Source organism: Petaurus breviceps, unplaced genomic scaffold (assembly GCF_028583685.1).
Source record: "Petaurus breviceps papuanus isolate PSGF00001 unplaced genomic scaffold, PetGlider_PUasm1.0 370, whole genome shotgun sequence".
Classification (NCBI taxonomy): Eukaryota; Metazoa; Chordata; class Mammalia; order Diprotodontia; family Petauridae; genus Petaurus; species Petaurus breviceps.
Window position 1 is genome coordinate 205,107 of NW_027186297.1, and position 14,134 is coordinate 219,240.

At 49.9% G+C, this 14,134-nt stretch overlaps 1 long non-coding RNA gene across 1 annotated transcript; it reads left to right on the plus strand.

Moving 5' to 3' along the window:
* The first annotated feature begins 3,262 nt into the window (after positions 1–3,262).
* On the plus strand, positions 3,263–13,924 carry LOC138169737 (uncharacterized). Its single transcript, XR_011170451.1, has 2 exons — positions 3,263–3,744; positions 11,459–13,924. It is a non-coding gene; the product is annotated as an uncharacterized lncRNA (long non-coding RNA).
* Positions 13,925–14,134: the final 210 nt, after the last annotated feature.

A 14,134-nucleotide genomic window follows, 5' to 3' on the forward strand; every position in this document is an offset into this window, starting at 1 on the left:
CTCTCTCTCTCTCTCTCTCTCTCTCTCTCTCTCTCTCTCTCTCTCGCCACTCAGCCCTTAACAAGCCCGCTCCTGATCTCGTCACTTCCCCGTTTCCAAAGTTACAAGTCACCTCTTCTTCACCCAGGCCTAATCCTTCTCAGCCTCTACTGCCTTTGACACCCTCTGGGTTTTCCTCCAACACTGTCTCCTGGCTCTCCTTCCACCTGACTGGCCCTTCTGAGCCTCCTTGGCTGACTCCTCATCCATACCGCGCCCTCGGACTGTGGACGCTCCCCGAGGTCCTGACCTGAGCCATCTCCTCTTCCCCCACCCTGCTTCCATAACCTCCACCCAAGGGTTTCACTCTCCATGCAGACTGCTGTCTCTATTCATCTCTGGACTCTCCCCAAGCTTCAGTTACTAGTCACCATTTGCCTATGGCTATTTCCATCTGAATATACCATAGACATCTCAAAGGCAGTGGTAAGAAGCTGACCATGATATCTTTCTTCCCAAACCCTTCCTTGTCTCAGTCCAAAGCACCGTCATCCTTTCGGCTTCTCAGGCGTGCAACCCTAACGCTCTCCCTTCTCCACACCATATCAGCTGCCAGATTTTGTCTTTCTTACCTTCACAGCTTTCATTTTCAACCCCCTCTCACACAGCCACCACCTTACTTCAGAGTCCCATCCTGATATTTGTTCCCTGTATAATTCCATGTGGACCTCTCACATTAGAATGTCAGCTTCTTGTGAGGAGAGATTTTCTTTTCATTCTTTCTATTTGTTTCCCCGGAACCTAGTACATAGAAAGAGCTTAATAAATGTTAGTTGATTGATTGATACTTGTAAAGTTCTACACTTGGGTGAAAACAGTTAGCCCCACTAAATGTTCATGCCCTTTGACCCAGCAACCCTGCTGTCAGGGAGATCAGTCACAGAAATGAAGATCACACAGAAACCCAAATATTCAGAATGGCACTTTTGTTTGGGGGGGGGGGAGGCAAAGAACTGGAGACCATTGAGCAGGGGGTGGCTGAAATCAGGTTTGGTGCTGGAATCTAATGAGGTGTTTTAGAGCTTGAAAAGCAGTGAGCAGGGTGAATCCAGAGAAGCACCGAGAGCCTTCCATGAACCATGCAAAGTAAAGGAAACAATGGCTAATAATAGCTAGTTTTTAGTGTTTGCGAAGGTCTTTACAAATGTCATCTCACTTTATCCTGACAGCAATCTCAGGAGCTGTCAGCTTTACAGATGGGGAAATTAAGGCAGACAGAAGTGACATGCCCAGAGTCACACAGCTAAGTGTCTGAGGCTGGATTTGAATTTAGGTCCTCCTGACTCTGGTACCAGTGCTCTATTCATTGAGCCACCTAGCCGCCCCACCCTGGGAGTTTTAATGAAGAGCAGGTTCCTTATTTTACCATGTCTGTTTGTCCTGAGTGCTCAGCACAATGCCCAGTACTGATCAGCACTCAAGAGGTACTTGCTGATTGACTAACTGATGGAATGAAAATCATGTGAGGGAATTTAGAAAAGCTGATGTGATCACAGAGTGCCCAGTGCAAGGGAAGTCCTGCTGCCCTCTGTCCTGGGCAGCCCACACTGGGGGCACCTACTTTAGTAAAGACATTGGTAAACTGGAGCACAGTCACCTCCAGGGTGAAGGACTGCAGTTTATGCCAAGGCACCAGGGGGCAAACTGAGGCTCAAAGGAGTGGACTGACCTAGCCAGGACTGCCCAGCCAGTGTCAGCAGCATCGGGTTCATTGACTCGAGCACAGAGCAGAGAATAAAGTTGTCACCACTCAACACGCCCACCAGCCTGTGTCCCCAAGGGGTCCTTCCCACATGGCCACTATCATCAGCACAATCCAGATGGGGCACCCAGTGTCTGCCTATGAGGCTTGAGGGCAGCCCTAAGCAGTGGCAGTCATGGTGACAGCTGCAGAAGGAAGAGCAGGCAGTGGCAGCCAAGGGACAAGCAACGAGCCTGGGGCAGGGTCTTACTGCTGTCAGGTCACCTTAGACAAGTCACTGCTCCTTCACTCATCGGTTTCTCCATCTTAAAATGATACCTAGATGATTCTAGGCACCACCATTCCCGCTCTGACCTTCCCTGTTCTAAGATCCTTCCCAACCTAGACATTCTCTCTTCTGCCACCCCTCCCAGCCCCTCCATCTTCTCTTGGCAAGTGGAGCTGGCCTTTACCCTCCAAGGGTAAGCTCCCTGAGGGGACCCCAGCCTAGCCTGGATATTGTCCCAGACTCCAGGGACACCCAAATGATTCAGCCTCCTCCAGGAAGCCCTCCCTGATGGCCCATTATCAACACTCTGGCCCTCTGGAAATCACTCTGTATTTGTGACGTGGGGGGTAAGGAAGCCCCTGAGGGCAGGAACAGCTTCTCTTCCCTCTGGATTTGGACTAGTCCCCAGCACGGAGCCTGGCACACAAGCAGCAGCTAATAAAGTTTCACTGAACTGGAAGGGGTCTTGGGGATTATCTGGTTCAATTCCATACTTTTACAGATGAGGAAACTGTGACCTGAAGAGGTTCAAAGGTCACACAGGGAAAGGAAGTCAGGATCTGAAGCTAAGAAGCTAAGCTTCTTCATTACCAGGCCCAGCCAGGTGTCCAGTGACAGGGACTCGCTCCAAATGGGGCACAGAACGGGAGAGAAAAGGGCAGTGAGGCGGTGCCACCATGCAGAGAGCACTGGCTCTGGAGTCAGGAAGACCTGAGTTCAAATCCAGCCTCAGACACTTACTCCACGTTTGCTTCAGTCTCCTCATCTGCAAAATGGCACGGCTGGCAGCACCTCCCTCACAGGGACTGAATGAGACCATCGCTGTAGCTCCCTGCCCAGCGCCCAGCACAGTAGGGGTGAGGTGGATGGCAGCCACTCCCTGCTGTTGTTATTGACTTGTTCAAGGTCACCTACTGATTGTCTGCTGTCTCATTGTTTCCTGGTAGAAGTCTGGCCCGAGGATCCTGTGAGCACCGGGGGCCGACAGCAGCTCTGCCATACCCGGCTGTGCCAGGAGGGGCTGGTGGCCTCCCCCTCTGACCGTGTAAGTGCCAACAAGTCAGTGACGCGCCTCCGGCACAGGGTCCCAGGCATGGAGCACTATGGCTGTGCCCCCTCTGTTCAGGCCAGGATCCCGGCGGCAGGGGCTCGCTGAACCCGCAGCAGGGGCTCGCTGAACCGGCTCAGGAGAGGGGAGCGGTGGGGCAGGGGCTCGCTGAACCGGCTCAGGGGAGGGGAGCGGTGGGGCAGGGGCTCGCTGAACCGGCTCAGGGGAGCTGAGCCGTAAGCTGTCAGCGTGAGCTTTGACGCCTCAGAATCAGCTAGCGCCATGCGTCGGGCCCTGGGTTATTGTTCCGATGACTTCTGAAGTTCTAGGAGTGCCGGACAAAGGCTGGCGATGCAGAGTGACTGGAAAGTGGGCTGGGGGAGCACACGCTGCTCAGCCCCTCCCCTCCCCCATTTACCAGGGGTGGGACCGGGAGGGGCTCATCCTTGGCCACGCCAGCCGGGCTCCAGTTCCAGAGGCAGGGCTCCCGAAATTCCTTCATACCGCCCCTGAGATCATCCCCATTCTACAGAATAGAAAACTGAGTCTCTGAGAGGGAAGTCAGTGGCATGAGGGCACAAAATTTTTCAGCCAATCAACAATCGGCCAAGCGCAGACACCTCGCTAATCATCGGGGCCTCCCTGAGCCAGAAAACCCGCCGAAGCCCAAGGATGAATTCACTCCAGGTAAAGACAAGCGGTTGGCACCACACTATCTCTGGCCAGCTGCCAGAGGACAGGGCCTGGTGGAGGGATGGGTGCGCAAGTCAGATGGAGACAAAGTGAGTGAAAGAGCAAATGAATGCATGCTGCCCAGCAATCATTAGAAAGAGTTTTTATTCCTGCTCTGACCTCAGTTTTCCCATCTGTGAAATGAAGCTGCTGTACTAGAGGATCTGAGGCCCGTTCTGGCCAAAAGAGTCTCCGGTTCTAGCCTCAGCTCTGCCGCTCACTCTCTACAGGACCTTGAGGGAGGCACTTCTTTTCAGTGGGCCTCAGTTTCCCCTTCTGTGGCAGCTCATATCTTTAGGGTGCCTTACGGTTTGCCAGACACTGGGGGTGGACTTTGCTGGATGATCTTTGAGGCCCCTAACAACTCTCCAAATCTTCCTTTTTGTAGAAGAGACCCCCAGCAGCCTGGGGGCTGAGCCACACATCTCCCCCCTACTCATCCTTCCTCCCTTCCCCCCTGCCCCAGCTTCTTAGTCCTTTTTGTGAAAGCATAATGAAGAGCCAGACGGCCAGCAGACGGCCAGCCGGGATGGTGCGGGTGCCCAGCCCTGCAGCAGCGAGGATACTGGGCATGTACAGACAGCCCAGCCGCTCTCCTTGGAAACGGCAGCCCCGGCATACAATCACAGCCCCTACTTTTCTCCCCCATTCAGAGCAGCCCCCTGCCTGCCAGTGCCACCCCCAGGACGAGGGCCTGCCAACCTGCCTGGCCCCCTTCTCCCGCCCTTTCCACAGGACTAGCCCTGGGAACCCGGAGGGAAGAGATGGAGGAGGGCGTGGACAGGGAGGCCTGCCCCACTCTCTCTGTCTCTGAGTCTGTCTGTGTCTCCGTCTTTCACTGCATCAGTTTGTGTTTCTGTCTGTTTCTCTATCTATCTCTGTCTGTCTCTCTGTCTTTGTCTCTCTGTCTTTCTCTGTCTGTCTCTCTGTCTCTGTCTCTGCTTCTGTCTCTCTGTCTCTGTCTCTGCCTCTGTCTCTGTGTCTCTCTGTCTCTCTCTGTCTGTCTGTCTCTGTCTCTCTGCCTCTGTCTCTGTCTCTCTCTCTCCCCCCTCTCCCTCCTCTCCCTCCTCTTCCCCTCTCACCACATTAGCTCAATTATCATGTCTATGTAGCTGACTCCCAGACTCTTAGAAGCAGCCCTCCTCTGCTGTAAGGCAGGTTTAATCACCTGTTAGGCTCCTTCCCAAGGTCTAGTCCTGTGAGCCCAATTGCCTCTTAACAAACTGGACATTCCTTGGAAATATTACACTCACAAGAAAATGAATTCCTCATTCTTCCCCACTACTGTCGAGGGCACCCCACACTGCCCCCTCTGCCCCATCTCACAAACGAGGGTCATCCTCACCCTCTCACCACCTCCACATCTGTGGGGGCCACATTCTGTCCGTTCTACCTCTCAGCAACTCTTCTCTTCACTCACACACCCACTCCCCTATGTCAGGCCTTCATCATTCTTGGACTTACTATGGGAAAAGCCACCAAACTGGCCTCCCCACTTCCAGCTCCTCCCCTCCGCCATCAGGCTGTGCGTCCGTCCAGGGCAGCGACTCCAGGCCACCTTCTGATGATTGTCCCATCTTTCTCCTTCAGACCCCACATTCTCACTGTGTTCCTGGCCCTTCTTCCTGGTATAAGACACAGTGCCCTGACCCCTGGCACCTAGAACACTCTTGCTCTGCATCCACCTCTTAGAATTCCTACCTCCCTTTAAAGGCCAGCTGAAATACCACCTCTAACAGGAAGTCCTGCCCCCAAGGTCCCTTGAAAAAATGACTTAGTATTTTCTCTCTATCTTTTGCATTGCTGTTGGTCAGTCATGTCTGACTCTCTGTGACCCCCTTGGGGTTTTCTTGGAAGAGACGCTGGAGTGATTTACCATGTCCTTCTCCAGCTCATTTTACAGATGAGGAAATTGAGGCCAACAGGGTTAAGTGACTTGCCCAGGGTTACACAGCTAGTAAGTGTCTGAGGCCAGGTTTCAACTCAGGAAGATGAGTCTTCCAGACTCCAGGCCTGACACTCTCTCCTCTGCAGCCACCTTGCATATTTACATGCCATTGCCCCTAACTGAGTGAAAATTCCTTTGAGGCAAAGACTTGTTGTCTTTCACTTTGGGCATGCTGGGTACCCAGCAGGTGCTTAATATATGGGGAGTATTGTTGGGGTAAGTTCCTGAGGGCAGAGCTAGGACCAGACCCCTGAGCATCTCAGAAGGACAGAGCAGCTACCCAGTCTAGCCCAGACTTGACCAAGAATCCCCTCCAGACCCTCCCACAGGGGTCTTGAGCCTCCAACAGAAGACTTTCTCTACCTCCCGAGGGAAGCATCTCTGACCATCAGGAAGCTTTTCCTGACATCCGGCCGGAATCAGCCTCTGTGCAGCACCCCCCCCCCCCATGCTTCTGCTCCTAGGTCTGGCCTCTGGGGCTGGAGGAACGAGGCTGAGCCTTCTTTCAAATGCTGGCCCTCTGGATACTGGAGCGCGGCTCTCCTGTCCTCCTCAGACTGGTCCTCCCCAGGCTAAACTGCCGGCTCCTTCTACTCACCCTTCGGTGACCTGGTCTCCACAGTTCTCCCTTTGAGTTTCTTCCTAAAATGTGGCATCTAGGACTAAGTTAAACACTGCAGGGATGTCGTCCCCCAATCGTCATTCCCTTCAATCCAATCAAGGCATACTGAGCTGGCCAGGCACTGTCCCAGGTGCTGGGATTGGGAAAGCAGAGGTCTGCCCTCATGGAGTTTTTGTATCAGATTGGGACGGGCTATCAGTCCTCACAGAGGCAAAGGAAAAGCAGAAATAGAGTAGCTTTGGCCACTGGAAACCAACCACAGGGAAAGGGAAGCCCCCCCCGCCCCCATATCTGTCTCAGACAGTTATGAAGCACAGAGCCTTGATTCTATTTCACATGACTTCTATTAACCCTAACCCCCTCCAGAGACAGAGACAGAGAGTCAGAGAGACAGAGAGTCAGAGAGAGAGAGAGAGAGGGAGAGAGAGAGAGAGAAGAGATTTTGGAACCAACTTCCTAAGTAAAGGAAAATCAAAAAGCCAGTGTGGGCAGAAGCCTAGAGTTCAATCAACCCAGCAACACAAATTATTTAGAGGATTCACTATTTACTAAAAAAAAAACTAAAAAAATTTACAACGAAAGATTTAGACAGTTTTAAAAAATGATTTGTTGATGATGAACAAAGCAAATTATTGCACGGCAATAACAGCCCTTCAGGTGCTTAATGATCACTTTCGTGCCATCCCCACCCCACCCCCAATCTTCTTGCCCATGCCTCCTATGGCAGGAACTCAAGGCCCCAACAGACAGCCACCATCTTACTGAGACAAAGAGTTGGAGAGGACTGAACACTACTGTCAACAACAATGCCAAAGAGCTGAGCTTGCCACCCCGGGGGGTGGGATCAGGGCAGCGGCCAGTGGGCAATGGCCACTCCTGGCTAAGCTTAGGGGTGACTTAGCTTACCTGGCTGCTAAGTCACTTTGCTGGCTCACGGCCCTCCTGGATCTTCGTTGGATGACCTGGCGTCTCCCCCCCATCTCGTACTGTTGGCTGAGGGCAGGGATCCAAGCGTAAGACTGTATTAAATGTCACCTTATTCCTCCATCAAGATCTTTGGCAGCCAGCGTCCATCGTCCCTCCTGGCATTGAGCCATCCACATTTGAGCCATCCACAAATTTGATGAAGATGCCATCTCTCCCTTTAGCCAAGTCATGTATAGAAACAATAGGGATTTTGAGAGCCAGAGAGGAGTTACTAACTGGATGGCCTATGCAAAGGCCTGAGATGGGATATGGGATACAGAGAATTAGTCCAGTTTGGCTGACACAAGAGGGTATGGAGGGGTACAATGGAAAGGTGGGCTGGAGACAGGCGACGATCCTAACTGAAGAAGGGGCTCCTTTAGATTATGCCGGAGAAAACACTTCCAGCAATCATCTTCTGTACTTAGAGTTGGTTTTATTTTTGAGTTATCAGTTCTAAGAAGTAGGGGAAAACTAGAATTTAAGAGCTGGAGGGGTCTTAGAGATTGTTTTCCCAAAACCCCTTCATTTTATGGAAAGGAAAATTGAAGCTCAGAGAGAGAAAGGGATTTTCCCAAGGTCACACAGCAAGTTAGTGGCCCAGCTCAGCCCACACTGATAGCAGGGTAAGTAGAACTTTCCAGCATGGACAAGCCTGCCTGTAGGTGCTCTCCAGGAGGCCCCCTGTCCCTCCAGGGTCTGATCTACCCCTCGGAGAGGAGTGTTTACTCATCCCAGGAAGTAAAGAGGGTCCAAGACGTCAGCCAAACACCGGGTGCAAGGAATGGGTTAAGACACTTCCTAGGGCATGCTGGGCATTGTGGTCCAGTGGCAGTCCAAGCATGCTGGGAATTGTAGTGCTCAGGGCTTCCGAGGCCGGCCAGGACCTTCCCTCCCCTGCTGCTGCTGCTTGCCTTCTCCTGCCCTGCCCTGGCCCCAGCCCTGGCCCTGGCCTTCCTGGGCAATGGCAGCTGGCCCAGTCCAGCCCAGCACAGCCAGGAAGGCAGGAATGTCTGGGTGTTTTTCAGGAACAGGGGGAACTGAGGAGGATGGAGGCTCAGTGTGAAATCCACCCTGCCCCCTCCCCATTCTAGAAGGAACCACACATAGGCAGGGATGGGAGGGATCTCTCCAACCCCCAGGTTTTCCAGAGAATGAATCAGGCCCAGAGAGGCGTGGCACTTTCTCCAAGGTCACACAGCCATAGAGTCCTCAAATGTCAGAGCTGGAAGGAACCCAGCAAATGTGGAACCCAACCCCCTCATTTCACAGGAGGAGAAAGCATTCAGGCCTGCAGAGGAAGGTCCACACCTTCCAAACTAGGAACACAACACTTTCCTCAGTGGGTGGCAGAGCCCAGAGAGGCCCTCTCCAGGGCCTGCCCATCAGTCTCTTCGATTTGATCCATGCCACTGGCTAAACAATGCAGGACATGCACAGAGCTGGACCATGTCTGACCCTTCCTGGGCTCTGGCCTTCCCAGGAGGAGCCCATCAGGCAGGGAGGGGATGGAGCCAGGCCTGTCTTTCGGCCTGGATTCCCACAAGCTTTCATCATCTTCCCCTGGGTATCAGGGTATTTGCTGGATCCAAACCATCCCCCAGATGTGGCCAAAATGGCTTTCCTAAAACAAAGAGTGACCATGTCACTTCCACATTCAATAAACTCCAGGGCACCCCTAGCACTTCTGGGACCAAGCAAAAACTGGATTTGGTATCTACAGCCCATCTACCTATCCAGCCCCATCATACATGGCCCCTTTCACCCACCGCACAGCACAACCGATTTGTTGCAGGAGATACTCCAGATCCCACCTCCAGGCCTTTACTCTGGCTGTACCCCATGCCTGGAATTCCCTCCCTCCTCACGTTTCTGACTGTTAGAATCCCTAGATTCCTTCCACACAAAACGTAGTCATGCTTTTCCCACTAAATTACCTTGTCGTTATTTCTACATATATTTTATAGACATTTATTTGTGTACATGTTGTCTCCCTTGATGGACTCCTCATGGAAAGGGGCTGATTCAGCTTTATCTTCCCATCCCTAATATGTACAGCAGGGCCTGGCACACAGTGGGCATTTCATAAATTTAATCAAATCTAATAAAATGTTCATTGGTTCCTAGACTAGGAGGGGCAGGAAGATCTGTCGAAATCATTCCATCTAGATTCCTCATTTTGTAGGGAAGTAAACGAGGCTCAGTCAAGTCCCCCCAGCCCCAGGCTCTAGCGACCCCACGGCTCAGAGGGAAGCAGCCTGAGGGCAGTCAGAGAAGCAGAGCAAGAGGGCAGGGTGGGGCCCTCTGGAAGCGTGCAGCCCCTCTCTCCCAAATCGTGTCCTTATCACCCATCAGCGGCTCCTCAGAGCTGAGTACCTGAGATGGGCTATAGGCCTTTGGTCCCAAACAGCCTTCAGGACATCACAACGTACTTTGGGTTGGTACTGTGGGCACAAAACTGCATTTCCGCCTTCTTACTGCGCCAAGAATCCTGCATCTCCAGTCTAAAGCTTCACTTGGGATGGAGATAAGGCTGATTTCTTAGAGAACAGTGAGCTTCCTTCTTGGTAAAAACCCTGTGAAAAAATGTTTGTCCCTGTTTGGGTGTTTGGACTTCAGGATGGGCTCCCTGGCTCCTGAGATAAGCAGGTCAGAGCTGAGTGAAGCAGACCATTTTTAGGGCACTTTTCCTAGTCCCTTCCTAAAAGACTACTCGGTGGCAATTATCCAAACAACCTGAAACCAGCTAAGAAAGAGAGGGGAGGATGGGTGGAGTAGGTTGGGGACACAATACACCATGATAAATGACCAGGGTAAGCTGGTATGTGACAAACGCCAGCTTTGGGGATGACGACTTATAGTTTGGCACAAAGGGCTGGGAAAACTGGGAAACATGAATGAGGTACAGAGCGACAGTAGGTGTAGACTGACATCTCACATCATATGCCGAGACAAGGTCCAAATGGGCACCTGATCCAGACATAAGGGAAGGGAGCATAGCATAGTTTACCTGTCAGATCTATGGAGAATGCAAGAATTTAGGACTGAACAAGAGATAGAGAGCATTACAAAATGTAAAATGGGTAAGTTAGATTATGTAAAATTGAAGCTTTTGGACAACAAAACCAATTCAACTAAGAATATAAGGAAAACAGAAAACTGATGAAATTTTTACAGTAGGTCGCTAAGATAAAGACCTCATTTCTCAATATTTAGAGAACTGAGTGGAATTTATAAGAATACAAGTCATCCTCCAATTAACAAATGGTTAAAAGATATGAATAGTCAGTTTTCAAATGAAAAAATCAAAGCTATCTATAGTCATATAAAAATGCTTTAAATCACTACTGATTAGAGAAATGCAAATTAAAACAACTCTGAAGCATCATCACACACCTGTCACATTGACTAATATATCAGAAAAAGAAAATTATAAATGTTGATAGGGATGTGGGAAAATTGAGACACTAATGTATTTTTGGTGGAGTTGTGAACTGATCCAACCATTCTGGAAAGCAATTTGGAATTATGCCTAAAGGGCTATAAAATCATGCATATCCTGTGATTGATCCAGCAATACCACTACTAGATCTTTATCACAAAGAGATTTTTTTTAACTTTTTTGGAGGGGAGAAGGTAGGGCAATGGGGTTAAGTGACTTGCCCAAGGTCACATGGTGAGTTTTTTTTTTTTTGTTAACTGACTGAGGCCACATTTGAACTCAGGTCCGCCTGACTCCAGGGCTGGTGCTTTATTCACTGTACCACCTAGCCAGCCCAAGATTTTTTTAAAGGAAAAAAACCTTTTTTGTCCAAAAATATTTAGAGCAGCTCTTTTTGTGGTGGCTAAGAATTAGAAATTGAGGGGATGCCAAGGGAATGACTGAACAAGCTATGACTGTACATGATTGTAATGGAATATTATTGTGATATAAGAAATGACAGGCAGGATTATTTCAGAAAAACCTGGGAAGATTTGCATGAACTGATGCAAAGTGAAGTGAGCAGAACCAGGAGAGCATTATACACAGTAACAGCAATATTGTATGAAAGAACTGTGAATGACTCAGCTATTCTTAACAATACATGATTCAATAATATGTATTCTCAACAACAACACATTTTCTCAAACAGTGATCTAAGACAAGCCCAAAGGACTCGTGATGAAAAATGCTATCGGCCTCCAGAGAAAGAATTGATGTTGTCCGAACGAAGACTGAAATATATTTCTCTCCCTCCCCCTTCTTTCCTTCCTTTCTTCCTCCCTCCCTCCCTCTCTTTCTTTCTTTTTCCTTCTTTCTCTTTCTTTCTTTTGTTCTTTCTTTCTTTTTTCTTCCTTCCTTCTTTCTTTCTTTCTTTTTCTTATTGCACAAAATGACTAATATGGAAATGTTTTACATGATTGCACACATATAATCTTTATCAGATTGCTTACCATCTCAGGGAGGGGGGAAGAGAGGAAAGGAGAGATAGAATTTGGAACTCAAAACAAGAAAAAAACCAATGAGTGTTAAAAATCGTTTTTACATATAATTGGGGAAAAATAAAATAAACTAGTCAGACACCCGGGGGCTGCCAAATTGCACTCTTGCTTCTGCCTTATGAGAAGACAATCCTGTGACCCTGGGCTGCCTTCTTGAAGGGCTGTCACTCCAGCTCCTAAAGAATCTGCACCTTCTGCTTGGTCACTCGCCCATCTCCCCTGGACTTCAAAGTGGTAAAAAAAAAAAGTCCAAGAGTAAGAGAGTAAAATCATAAAATCACAGGACAGTAGATAATGGCTGATACCTTGACCTGCGTGTGAATGGGATTGAAGTGATACTCTCTTCCCGAGTCATCAAAGTCCAGTGGCAGGACAAAAGTCAGGCTGACAGGCAATAGCCAAGATGCAGGAGATGTCCTTGGCATCTTCAATGTCTAACCAAACTCTAAGGCTTCACAGCACCTCCTCAACCACCTTCAAGCTGTTGGTTGGTGTGAAGTCTCCATGTGCTGGGGAAGCAGGGCAAGGGAAGTTCCAAGGTTTCTCTGGAGAATTCTGGAATCTTGGGAGAGGTGGGAGATGCTGGCACAGGACCTCCCAGCATGGTGTGCTGCCCCAGAGAAAGCACTGCGTTCGAAGAGCAAGGCAGAATGGCAGGAGCTCCGAAGACATGTAAGATGCACACATGTAAACACTTGCACTCCAAATGTGACTACTTGTGCCCAGCCTGTGTTCAGCCTCTAAGCCTGAGCTGGTCTGATCAGCCGGTCCTCCAAACACAAAGAATAAACAGCAATTTGACATAGAAATACCGCAAGCCCCAGACCCTGCTCTCAGGGGTTCCACAATTTTGTTATTCAGTCATTTTTCAGTTTTGTCCCACCCTCCATGATCTCATTGGGGGTTTTCTTGGCAGAGATACTGCAGTGGTTGGCCATTTCCTTCTCCAGTTCATTTTACAGATGAGGAAACCGAGGCAAACAGAGTGAAGTGACTTGCCCAGGGTCACACAGCAGTAGCTAAGGTCAGCCTTGAACTCAGGTCTTCCAGACTCCAGTCCAGGCACTCTAACCACTGTACCACCCAGCTGCCAAAGCCATAGCTCAAACGCAGGTCTCCTGACTCCCAGTCCAAAGGTCTTTCTACTATACCACAGACCAGCAGAGGCCTCTAAGAATAGGACCCCAGCCTTCCATTTGTGCTTCAACACAGCTATGCCAAAGACAAGGACCTGGCAGTGAAGGCCTCCGTAAGTGAAGAATGAGAGTGTTTCCCTGCAAACTCAGAGCTGAGGGATGTCTCCTGCACACATCGAGCCCAGAGTCAGGAACCCTTGGGTTCTCAGTACTCCAGAGGGATGCCTGGACCTGGGACAGGATGACCAGCAAGGCTCAGGAGTCATCTGCTGGTGCACGGCATTGCCTCTCCCAGGCAGTGACCTCCTGACCAGTCCTAGTTATTGGGGGCTTCATTCACATCGCAGGATAGAAGCAAGTGCTCCAGGAATCTGGGGGAGCACCCACCCAGGCCAACCTAGCATCTGAATCAGAGCTGGGTATGGAAGTGAACCAAGGCTCCCTGTGAATCAAGAAGGACATGGCAGGCAATTCAACGCAATTCAATCCAGCAAGCATTCTTCAGATGGTTGCTCCATGTTAGGCCCTGGAGATGCTGTGGACAGAGCACCATTAGATTTGAGGGCTTGTGTTAAAATCCCTCCTGCTGTTCTAGGTGAGAGCAGGGAGATAATAAGGCTGAGTGGCCAGACCAGACTTGAGTGTAGATGTCACTGGGTCAATGGCATGAAGTCTGGTGGAGCCAGGAGCCTGGCAAGCTGGGGCTAGGCTGGGCTGGGAGGTGAGAAACCAGGAAGAGCCAAGAGAAAACTTTGACAGCTTCATCATTTGTCTGGGAGCTAGCCCTGAGCCTTGGGAATGCCCGGTTGATGTATCAGACTGCTCACCCAAATGGAGCTGGACACTTCTGAAACCCCAGATCATATGAACAGCTGTGTCTCCCATCTCATGTGTGTGAAGTTTATTATTTGAACCCAAGTGTGAGAATTTACATTTATTTCTGTTTGGCTTCATTGTATTAACTTCTTTTCAATCATTCTAGCCTTTGAGAGTTCTTTTTGGTTCCTAAGTACCATCTAATGTTTCATCTCTCTCCCAATTCAGGGTCATCTTCACATTTTTGTCATCCAAGTCATTGATTAAAATGCTGAACAGTACAGAATCCAGGACAGATCCCTAAGGCACTCCACCATAGACCTTCCTCCAGGTTGATATCCGTTCATGAAGTCTAAACAGTCAGCCAGGTTTGAA